Genomic DNA, 11,041 nt, shown 5'->3' with positions numbered 1-11,041 from the left:
GTTCTTGATACATGATGTCTATAGTTTTCCATAGTGCACCTTGAATTATATTTAAAACAAGTGAAAGATGTATTATTTTAAAAAAGAAAAAAAAGTCTTCATGTTGAAGACTTCATTTTACAAATATTCATCAAGGATAACAATTTAAAGGCTTTTGAGGGTTTGAACGAAAATGGACCACAAAGGGAATGGCACTATTAGGAGGTGTGACCTTTTTGGAATATGAAAGATGTCACTGTGTAGGTGGGTTTTGATTCCTCATTGCATGCCCACTTCTTCTTGCCTGCCCAGGACATAGAACTCTCAGCTACCTTTCCATGTCTATGTGCCAACTGCCATGTCCCACCATGATAATAATTGACTGAAAGTCTGAACTGTAAGCAACCTCATGGAATGTTCTCTTTTACACTGTGGTTGCTGTGGTTCCTAGGTCTTTTTAAAGCCATAGAAACCCTAAGTAAGGGAGAGGAACTTATGTATGTAACTTATATATCCAAAACTTTTTTACTTTAATAATCTAAATCTTTTGTTAAAAGGCTGATATAAGAGATAAAAGTTTTGTATGTGAAGCCCGAGTAAACTATTTATGTTTAAATTAAATTCATCTATCTTAGGGTTGTCATTGTTATTATCACTTATTTTGATAAATGACAAGTATATTATAACTATAGAGATTGATACCCTTCCACATATTTTTTGCTTTTTATTTTATTTCCTAATAATTTTACTTATCTCAATTCCTTTAGGGACCCTTTACAGCAACACTAGATATTCAGTGAACTTTATTAGATAATTTGATAAGTTAGGAGAAAATTTTACTCCAAAATTTGTATTACTGGTGTCAGAGTTGATTTCTTTTTGAAGACAGAGTAGCACGTTATGTCCTTCAGAACTGGAGTTACAGATGGCATGAGCCACAATAGGGTTCTAGGAAGCAACCTGTGTCATCTGCAAGAGCATTCAGCACTCTTATCCACCGAGTCATCTCTTCAGCTTTCTCGTAGTTTTGACTTTATTCCAGTACTAAGAGACTTGTGTGTCACAATAAAGTGATATGCTATCCTTTGGCTATGTACCTGTTTATACTGACCAGTGATATTGGTGCCGTCAAGTGTTTTCATGGTCCTATTGTCATCCTCCCTTTCTAACTCCAAACATTCCTGGTGGTGGGGAAAGTTTTTTTTTTTTTTGAAAGTCTTTATTGTTACTTCAAAGATAGTTCTTACAAGTTACTATACTTTCAATTGTGGGTGTTGTTTTTCCTTAAATTTTATTTAAGGAAGAAATTTAAATTGATTGTTATAATATGTGCCAAAAACCTCAGCTGAGTCTGGATTGTGAGTTGAGGCCAGTCTAGGCTACATAGTGAGATCTTGTCTCAAAATTCCTACCTCAAATGTGGCTAAAAACATACATGGCATTGTTTCTTTGCCAAGTTTTCTTTTTGTTACTGCAATGAGCACCATGGCCAAAAAGCAACTTATTATTGGGGAAGAAAGGGTTTTCCATATTATAATTTACAGTCAATCAGGGCAGGAACTCAAACACAGGTACCCAGAGACAGAAACTAAAACAGAGGCTGTGGAGTAATCTGCTTACTGGCTTGCTCCCTCTGACTCATGGTGTGCTGTCTTGCTGTCTTTCTTACACTACCAGGTCACAGTAGCCATCAGGAAAATGTGCCTCAGTTGCATGGAGATGGTTCTTCAGTTGGGGTCCCTTCTTCCCAGATGGCACAAGTTGACAGCCAAGATTAGCTGTTACAGTTAATTAAGTTCCAGGTGCTTAAAATTGAATTGCTGTGCTCTAGACACCTAACCATGGCGATCTCTACTGGCGACTCTCTACCCTGGGTTCTTCTTCCGCGCGTCTTGTGTATCGGGCTGAAAATGGACTCAGCCTCTCGCTTTCAGTTCAGTGTTTCACTAATGTGGCCCCAAGTAAAAAATTTGTAAAATTAAAAAAAAATTCTAATGAAAATTCACAGATTGTGTAAGGAAATGCTCTTGTACAAAATAAGTTGACATTTTCTTTCTGATTTTAGAGATTTTTGTTTTTGAGTTGTTCAGACAATTATATTGTAGATACTGTGTTTGTTTGAAACTCTTTGGTAGACCTTGGGTTTCATGAGTTTGCAGGCCCACTCTGCTAAGATTTTAGACATCCACTCTCTTCTCTCTTCTCCACCTGAGCGTTCCATAGTGTACTGCTGTCTCACTTAATGGTGTCCTGCAGTCCTCTTGGCTCTCTTCACTCTTTCATTTCTTGTTCTTTTTGCTTCTCTTTGGAGAATTTTGATAACTTATTTTTGAGTCCACATCTTTTTCTACTTGACTGTGTCTGCTGTTGAAATTCTGTTTAATGTTTAGTTCAGTGATTCTTATCTTTAACAACAAGTTTCTGCTTGGTTATTTACTTTGAGTTATATTTCATGGATGATCTCTTTACTCATAGATTATTTCTTTATTTTGTCAAATTATCTTTGCACACATGTTGGAATTTTTAATGGAATTACATTGCATCTTTTATAGGCAATTTCTGACATCTCTTATTTTAGTATTGATTATGACAGAAGTATTTATTCCATTGCAGGATGTCCAGGAAGTCATGGAAATATATGTGGTGATGAATTTTAAGGGAACAGGATAATGTAGAAGTCACGTTGAAGTAGATCAAATTGTTTATTGATATGGGCAAAGATTCTAGGTTTAATGTGGAGGGAGCACATAGTTTAAAAAGATGACAAAAGTTTGTTTGAATGGTTGGATGAAGTCTTTGTCAAGAGATTGTCCTAATGAAAAAGAGTTAGAGATACCTGATATCCCTTGGCTTAGTGTTGCTGAAGGAAGGGGCTTTAAGGCTCAAGAAAGTTGTAATTCTTAAGTGGATACCCTGTGCTAATGCTGGCATGACCAGAGTAAAATGTAATTTTAGTACCTTAACCTCTGCTTTCCTGTCTCAGTCTGTGATTTGATTCCTCCCTCAAATAGGCTAAGAACCAACAAAAGGGGTGGAGACGCTCAATAAATACACAAATTAAAAAACAAACAAACAACAAAAGGCAGTCACAACTCTTAACATGAAAGCTACTTGAGTTTTTGTTTGGTTTGCTTTTTGGAGAAAGAAGTTAAAATATGGTGGCTGGGGACTGGGAAAGTTATGGAAGGACTTGAGGGATGGATTAATATGTTCAAAATACATTTCAATTTAAACTAACTCATTTTTAATTTTTAAATGTTAAATTTCAATTCATTAATTACAGATTTTTTTTTAAGGAAAGTAGATTTCCTTTCAGGTTCTGAAACATGAGCTTATACAAAATGTTATATATATACTGTGAAACGTGAATATCAAAATAATATTAAAAGTAGTCTTTTAATGATGACAACTGTTATGAAAAACCATGTTATTAAAATTTTAACAAATAAAATCAATGGTGGCATATGATAATAATTTTCTAATATTCTCTTTTATGAATTATTATATATTTTATTTTATAGATAATATATAAAATACTCATAAATGCTCAAATATATGAAAATAGATAGGTGCCCCAAAGATAAAGTTGGCATTTATATTTTGACAAAAGTAAATTCCTATCAAACTATTTTTAGGTAGTTAATCATTTGAAAAATTAAGAGAACATTGAATTTATAATTATGTGATGTGCCTCATTGCTATTTTAATATATCTTTTTCTATGCCATTGAACAGTCTGTGCATACCAAATTTTAATTTCTATACAACATCAAAAAGTCTCACTATTGCTTATAAAAAATCCCACTGTGAGACACTGTATAATAGGGCCAGTTTTCACTGATGTAAGATATACTGTCAAAGACTCATGTCAAAATTTTCTGGTCATTTGTTGGGGAAATGAAATTTTCCAATATGTTGTTTTTAAAAATGTCTTCCACCATTCTATAGAGGTTTTTCCTTTTTCTGCACTACTGTTGGTTAAATACATGTAATAATATGTATAATTTGTCAGTTTCATTGTTGAAAATTATTAAGAAATGTGATGTGATGTTTTCTCTTATGTGGCTTATCTGATCACAGGTAGGTTCATTACTATCCAACCAGTGTTGGGGATGGGGTCAAGTGTTCTCAACCAGATTGTGGAAAAAATCACTTCTAAAGAAATATATGAGGCACTTTTAGTCTATGTACTTCTAATATAAATGAAGATTAAATTTCATTGCATTTTAGGAAAGCTAGTATATTTAACCTATGCATTATATTAAAATACCTGACTTAACAAATCTAGGAATTTATGTATGTAAATTATTTCTTGATCAGGAGTTTGTGATTTGTTCCTGTACACTGCCAATTACAGGGTTCATTCTTTTATGATATCTTCAAATTATCAACTTTTTAAGCAATGTGTCCTAGAATTTGTAAGTGTTAAAATATATGCATAACTTAGGAGCCATGTATCCAGTATCCTGCATGATCATCTAACCTCCTATTATGTAACCATAGATACAATCTGTTACTTTCTGAATTTACCATGTTTCAGGATCTGAACAAGAAATAAAGCATTTCTGGCAATTTCTTGTTTACAATGACAATTGCCAGCTGTTCAAATAAAAGGTGGAATTTTCTCTTAATCAGTCTTCTCATTCAACAACTTAATTTTAACTGGTCACTGAATGCTCATATGTCAAGCCCTGAATATTTGAATCCCTAATCTCTTTTGTCTGCATCATTCTTAGAAAATACTCTGCCAATCAAATAATCATAAAACTGCAACTTGATGAATCCAGATATATACAGGAATGTTTGTATGTTTGTTTGTGTGTGTGTGTGTGTGTTTTCTTCAATGCAGAGAGAAATTTCTAAAATCGGATTTTTCTTTTTGTTTTAGTATATTTTATATTATCATTCACTGATTAGCAAATACATTAATCTTCTCCTATTTACCTTACTTACAAAACATGCTAAGTGACATCTCAATGTGATTTTTTTCTTACGAAGTCATCTGGAATTCATCAAAATTATCTTCATAAAACCGTTACTATATTATTATATGATAACCGCAAATAAATCCACAACCAAGATGCTTAAATCTTCCACAGCTTGCTGCCACAGTCTGATATCCACCCCTGTAGTGTATTCTAAGTCGTGTTCTGTGCTAGGACTGTAGTTATACTAATTGCTTTCCATAATACACGAACAGATTCCCTTCCCTTTCTATGCAGTTTTCAGCCATACCTAGAATTATTTCATGCTGCTTCATTTCCTCTAGTTATGGATCCATGATTTCCAAAGTTTAATCAGTCTTATTTCCATTTCAATGCTTTCTGTTCTGATCACATAGTGTTTTAGTCTATGGAATCATTAAGAAACTATAGTAAATGAGTAAATTCTTGTGTCTATATTGTATGCACAAAGCTCTTAATTCAGAATAGTAAATCCAAGCTTTGGAGTATGAATATTTTTTAAAGTATATGGAAGTAATGCACAGTTTGAAAAGAACCGGTTGTGTTTATGAAAATGTATAATTATCTTGGATACCATCATTTCAATTGGATTTGAACTTAAAGACGGTGTACCATGAAAACTTACTGCCAGTGGATATCCATTTCAAGCGAACCAGATTTGCTAAATATTCAGTTTTAGGTGAGATATTTGAATCATTGTCAGATACATGCAGAAATATTACATGATTGAGGCTAAATTGGGCTATATAGCAAGTTCAATGCTCACTTTGCTTCCCAGTGAAACTGCCAAAAAAATAATGGCCAGAATGTTGTTCAATTGCTTAGAAAACATTTTAAAGTCCATGAGTTCCAAACTCAGCACCATGCAAATATATGTATGAGTAAGTGCATAAACAAATACTCTGTTTGTTGTACTTTATGTTACCAATACATTCCTTGATAGGCATTCCTTTGTGACTGGAAAGATTAAACCCTCAGTCTCTTTGTATAGAAGTTCTTCTTTTTAAGACCTTTATGGTTTATTTAAGATGCTACACAGTTTCTGATGGCTGTTCCATATCAAGGTTTGGTTGTTATTAAACCAAATAAAATTTTAAATTAGTTATCTTTATTGAAAACAACTAAAACATTCTTAAATTTTCCTTTCTATACATACTGTTGATTAATGGCTGATGTGATTCTTTTGAGCCGACCATTTATCTCTTCTCATTTTATTTTATTTCAAGAAGACTACATCATACATATTAATTAATACATGTACCATTCTGTATATTTAATTTTTACAGAAATGAAATATGCTGCAGCTAGTTGATATGCTCTAAGGTACAATAGAAACAAGGGCTGAAGCAGATGTGAAGATGAGCTCTGCCAGCAGAATGAACAAAACTGACTCTGCTCTGTTAGCCTAACAAAGGCATTTTTGGGTACACCATGCTGGCTAAGTTTCTGTGAATGGAAAAGGAAAAGAAAAACTGAGATGGTCCATTAACAAAGAGAGTACATTTCCCTTGACTCACAGTTTTAGAACTTTATGTCTCCAACAAATTGTCCTGGTGAGAAGAGACAAGAGCCAGAAAGCAAGAGAAAGATACAAAGAACCAAGGTCACATGATGTCAGAGGGCATGGTTTAGCTGCCTACTCAAACAGTCTCAAGATGCCTCCTTTCTTAACGATTCCACCACTTCCCAATAATAGAAGCTGATTGACAACCTCATATAGAGGCCTTCAAGATGCAATAATATAGCTACGATGCTGGAAATTCTATATTTCTGACACACTCATGAACCCTGCATTTCCTTTTTCTTAACAAATTCTGCCTTAACTTTCTCACCACATTAAAAGACAAGTTTACAAACCTTGATGGATAAGGCAGAAGAAATAAGGAGTGGTATTAATTCTATTAGAAAGTACAACTTTGAATACTTTAAGCTCTCCTTTCTTCTGCATGTCTTTTCCTTGGTTTCACTGACCACATTATAAAGCAAATGGTGCAACCATAATTTTTAAAGACCTGTAGAAAAAAAAATTCACCCCATAAGCATAATTCTATCCTTTTCTTAAGAGTCTGGAGAAACTGGATTGTAGGTTGAAAATTATACTTTGTTTTATGAGCTGAAAAAGCTCAAAATAGTTTATTTATTCTGTCTTTTTAAGGTGTGTGTGTGTGTGTGTGTGTGTGTGTGTGTGTGTGAATTCTAACTCCACAATTGCTTTTAATCTTGAAAATCTTTTTCATTTTACAGACCAACCACAGTTCCCCCTTTCTCCTCTTTTCCTGCCCCCCTCATTCTCAATTCTTTCCACACCCCATCCACTCCTCATAGGGGGTAAGGCCTTCCATGGGAAGCAAATAAGGTCTGGCATAAGAGCATGAGGCAGGACCAAACCCCTCCCCCACTCCCACATATCAAGGCTGAGCAAGGTATCCCACCATAAGAAATGGACTCCAAAAAGCCAGTTCATGCACCTTTGATAGGTCCTGGTGCCTCTGCCAGCCTACCACCAAAGAGATCAAGCCACTTAATTGTCAACCGCATTCAGAAGATCTAGTTCAGTCCTATGCAGGTTCTCCAGTTGTCAGTCCGTAGTCCATGAGCTCACAGTGGCTTGGATCAGCTGTCTCTTTGTTTTTTCCCCATCATGTTCTTGACATACACACACACCCTGCCCCCTTGCTCATATGATCCCTCCTCCCTCTCTTTGACATAAGTCCAGGAGCTCACCTCAGTGCTTTGCTTTGGGTCACTACATCTGCGTCCATCAGTTACAGATGTAGGTTCTGTGATGATGATTTGGGTATTCACTAATCTGATTAAAAAGGATGGCCTTTTCAGATACCCTCTCAATTATTGCTACCAATCTTGGTCCTTGTGTATTCCTGGAAGTTTCTCTAACACTGGATTTCTCCCTAAGCCCACAATAGCTCCATCTATCAAGATATCTCATTGCTCTCATCTCCAACTCTCCCCCAACTCTGTCTTCTTGATCCCTCATGTTCTCATCCCCCAACCCTTCCTTTTATCTCCCCTCCTAGTTTACCCAGGAAATCTTAACTATGTTCCTTTCTTTTCTGGGGCCTTCCATGTGTGCCCCTCTTAAGGTCCCCCTTGAGTTCCAAGCCAGGCTGATCTAAAAAGGGAGTACAAGGACTGCCAGGGTTACACAGAAAAAAATCCTGCATGAAAATAAAAGAGAAAAAAAATGATATTAAATTTGATAATTGTTTTTTTCATTGCTGTGTATGCCAATTTAGATCCATTAATCCCCCAGGTGTTCTGTATTCTGTCTCAGCCTCCCACCCTAAATAGGACCTCTGAGATTATCAAAGCACTCATACCATAATTGGCTTTGCATGGGTTCTCAACATTTGAGCTAGCATTCTCCTTTTCATGGGGCAAACAGTTTACCTACTGAGCCATTTCCTCAGCCTCTATTAGAGGTTCTTCAAATAAGGCTTATTTTTGTTCACTTGGCTTTCTAGTAGTCAACCTCTCCCTCTTCACTTTCAACCTGGAAGTTATGGTAATGCAATGTTGCTTATAAGCTCTCTTGATTGTTGTCATCCATGTTTTCTAAACTAGCATAAATCCATGGAGAAAGTACCAGGAATTCATTTTATTAACTTTTTATCTTCTCTCCTCATTGTGACAGAGAGTGACAGATGGCATGATTTCTAGTCCCATCAGGTTTCTCCAAGCTGTCTTTTCCCATGCCTTAAATGTTTGCCAAGATCATATTCAGTAGTCCCTCAGGACATGGAACACTTGTCATAGTTTGACATATAGCTGGATATGGTGTTTGTCTTTCTGATGACTGCCCATCATGAAATTTAATCTGCGTGGAGACAGATAATTAGATTTTTTTTTCTGTGTTATCCAAAGAAATTAAAATCACATCTGCAACATAATAAAAGAGTAAGAAAAGGTGCTAATGAATTGGCAGTTGAATATTAACCTAACTGAAATATTACATGATGACCATTTCTGTGTGTCCACTGCTGCCAACCGAATTCGGCTGTTTCGTCTGTCATAGGATGCACTATCATCCATTTGTTACTATTGCTTTCCCATCAGACTGGGGAACTTTGAGGATAAGCATTGTTCCTCATTTTCCATTATTTATTTAGTTTAGAAATGCCTGATTTTCATGAATTGTATTTATTGAAAGACACCAATAATAAATATTATAATCAAAAATGTTAATTAAGGCCGGGCAGTGGTGGGACACGCCTTTAATCCCAGCACTAGGGAGGCAGAGTCAGGCGGATCTCTGTGAGTTTGAGGCCAGCCTGGTCTACAAGAGTTAGTTCCGGGACAGGCACCAAAACTACAGAGAAACCCTGTCTTGCAAAAAAATGTTAATTAAAATTTTCCATTGGAAAGTAAAGCGATAAGTCATGTTCCATGCTATGTGCAGATACTAGAAAATATGAATCTAGAAGAGTAATGGGCGTCACCAAATCCTAAAGATCTTGTAATGTTTGCTTAAATTTATAAAAAGGAAAAGATAATGTCATTTACTAATTTAAACGTCATTTTTTCTGTGTGCTTTAATAATTCTGCCTTGTTATATAAACATATTTATTATTCATAGAACTTACATTTGTCAGCGTATTTCAAATTTAATTGTATGTGTAGTATTCTTCGAAAGATACTTTGTGAAAACATCTATATATGGGAACACCCATGTAAATATGAACATGGATATTCCTTCATTTTCTTTGAACAATTTTTATTTAAATTTTCATTTCTCTTTTATTTTCTGAATATAGGAATGTGCATGTGTGTGTGTGTGTGTGTGTGTGTGTGTGTGTGTTTACACCATTTGCATGTCACATCCTCTGGTACCGGTTACAGAAGGTTCTGAACCTTTTTGTGGGAGCTAGAAACTCAACCACAGTGCTTTGCAAAACCAGTCGTAGTTCTTAAATTCTGAGTAATCTCTCGATTACTATAAATTCTTTCTTTGGTTTCATGTTTCTCTTACGTATTTTTAGCATGCCTTATTATCAAAGAAAATTGATTTTAATGCAGTGTTTCAATGTTTGTAGCCTCAAGTGACTTGCTTTAGAATTTCTTTTTTTCCTTTTATTTTCACTCTTGAACATCAAATCCAGGGCCTCCCACATGTTTAACAAGCATTTTACCACAGTTCTCTGTTAAAAGCCAGTTTCTTTTGAATGGAAGAATATTCAATTTCACCTAAAGCTCACATATTTTAAGTCTTTTATTCTCCTAAGTAGAAAGAAGCTTATATTGTTTTGATAAACATTTTGGTGTTTTCTTTTTCTTTTTAATGTATAATACAACTATATCGTTTTACCTCTTCTCCTTCTTCTTTCCAAACACTTCCATATAGATCTCCTTAATGCCATGGTGGTCTTGTTATGGTTTATAGGCATTATAACATGATAGTACTGTTGGTTGCTTCTCTCCTTTTGAAGCATGCAAAGAGATCCTTGGGCCTTGAGGGAGATGTTTGATAATGCATTCAATAAAATGGGGTGAAGGAGGTGTTTGGTAATACATTCAAATATAGGGGGTGATGTTTCAAGTTCTCTGACTCTTCAATTACCCCATATCTTTTCTGTTTTAAATACTGTTTGCTGGAAAGATGTTCTCTGGTAAGGACTGAACAATGTTCTGGTATATGATAACTATATATTTTTAGAAGTCACTTTAATGATGTTTTCTGTTAGCAGAAAAATAGCAGTAGGTTTCCCTGACAACCATGACCTATCTAATCTCTGATTTGTATACACCATAGTAGAGTTATGAAGGAGATCTATCTCATAGATTGAGTCTTAAATGCATTAAAACAATATTTATGCCACTATGGCACAAGTATATTTTGCTGGTAGATCACTTTTTTTTTGTAGGTTAGTTTAAAGCTGGGTGGGTAGAGCAGGGCTTAGATGCTAACAGAGACAGGGATGATTATCAGGGAGCCTATATGGGTCTGAGCTAGGGTCTCTACATATACATGTATATATATAATAGTTATGAGGTGTGTTCTTGTGGAATTCATAACAGTGGCAGTTGGGGTATCTTGACTTTTTTGCCTGTCTTTAAGAAACATTTCTCCTATGTTGCTTTGTC

Source organism: Microtus oregoni, unplaced genomic scaffold (genome assembly GCF_018167655.1).
Source record: "Microtus oregoni isolate MIOR12 unplaced genomic scaffold, Mior012 000010F_ref0000083, whole genome shotgun sequence".
NCBI classification, from domain to species: domain Eukaryota; kingdom Metazoa; phylum Chordata; class Mammalia; order Rodentia; family Cricetidae; genus Microtus; species Microtus oregoni.
This window is presented reverse-complemented; position numbering follows the sequence as displayed.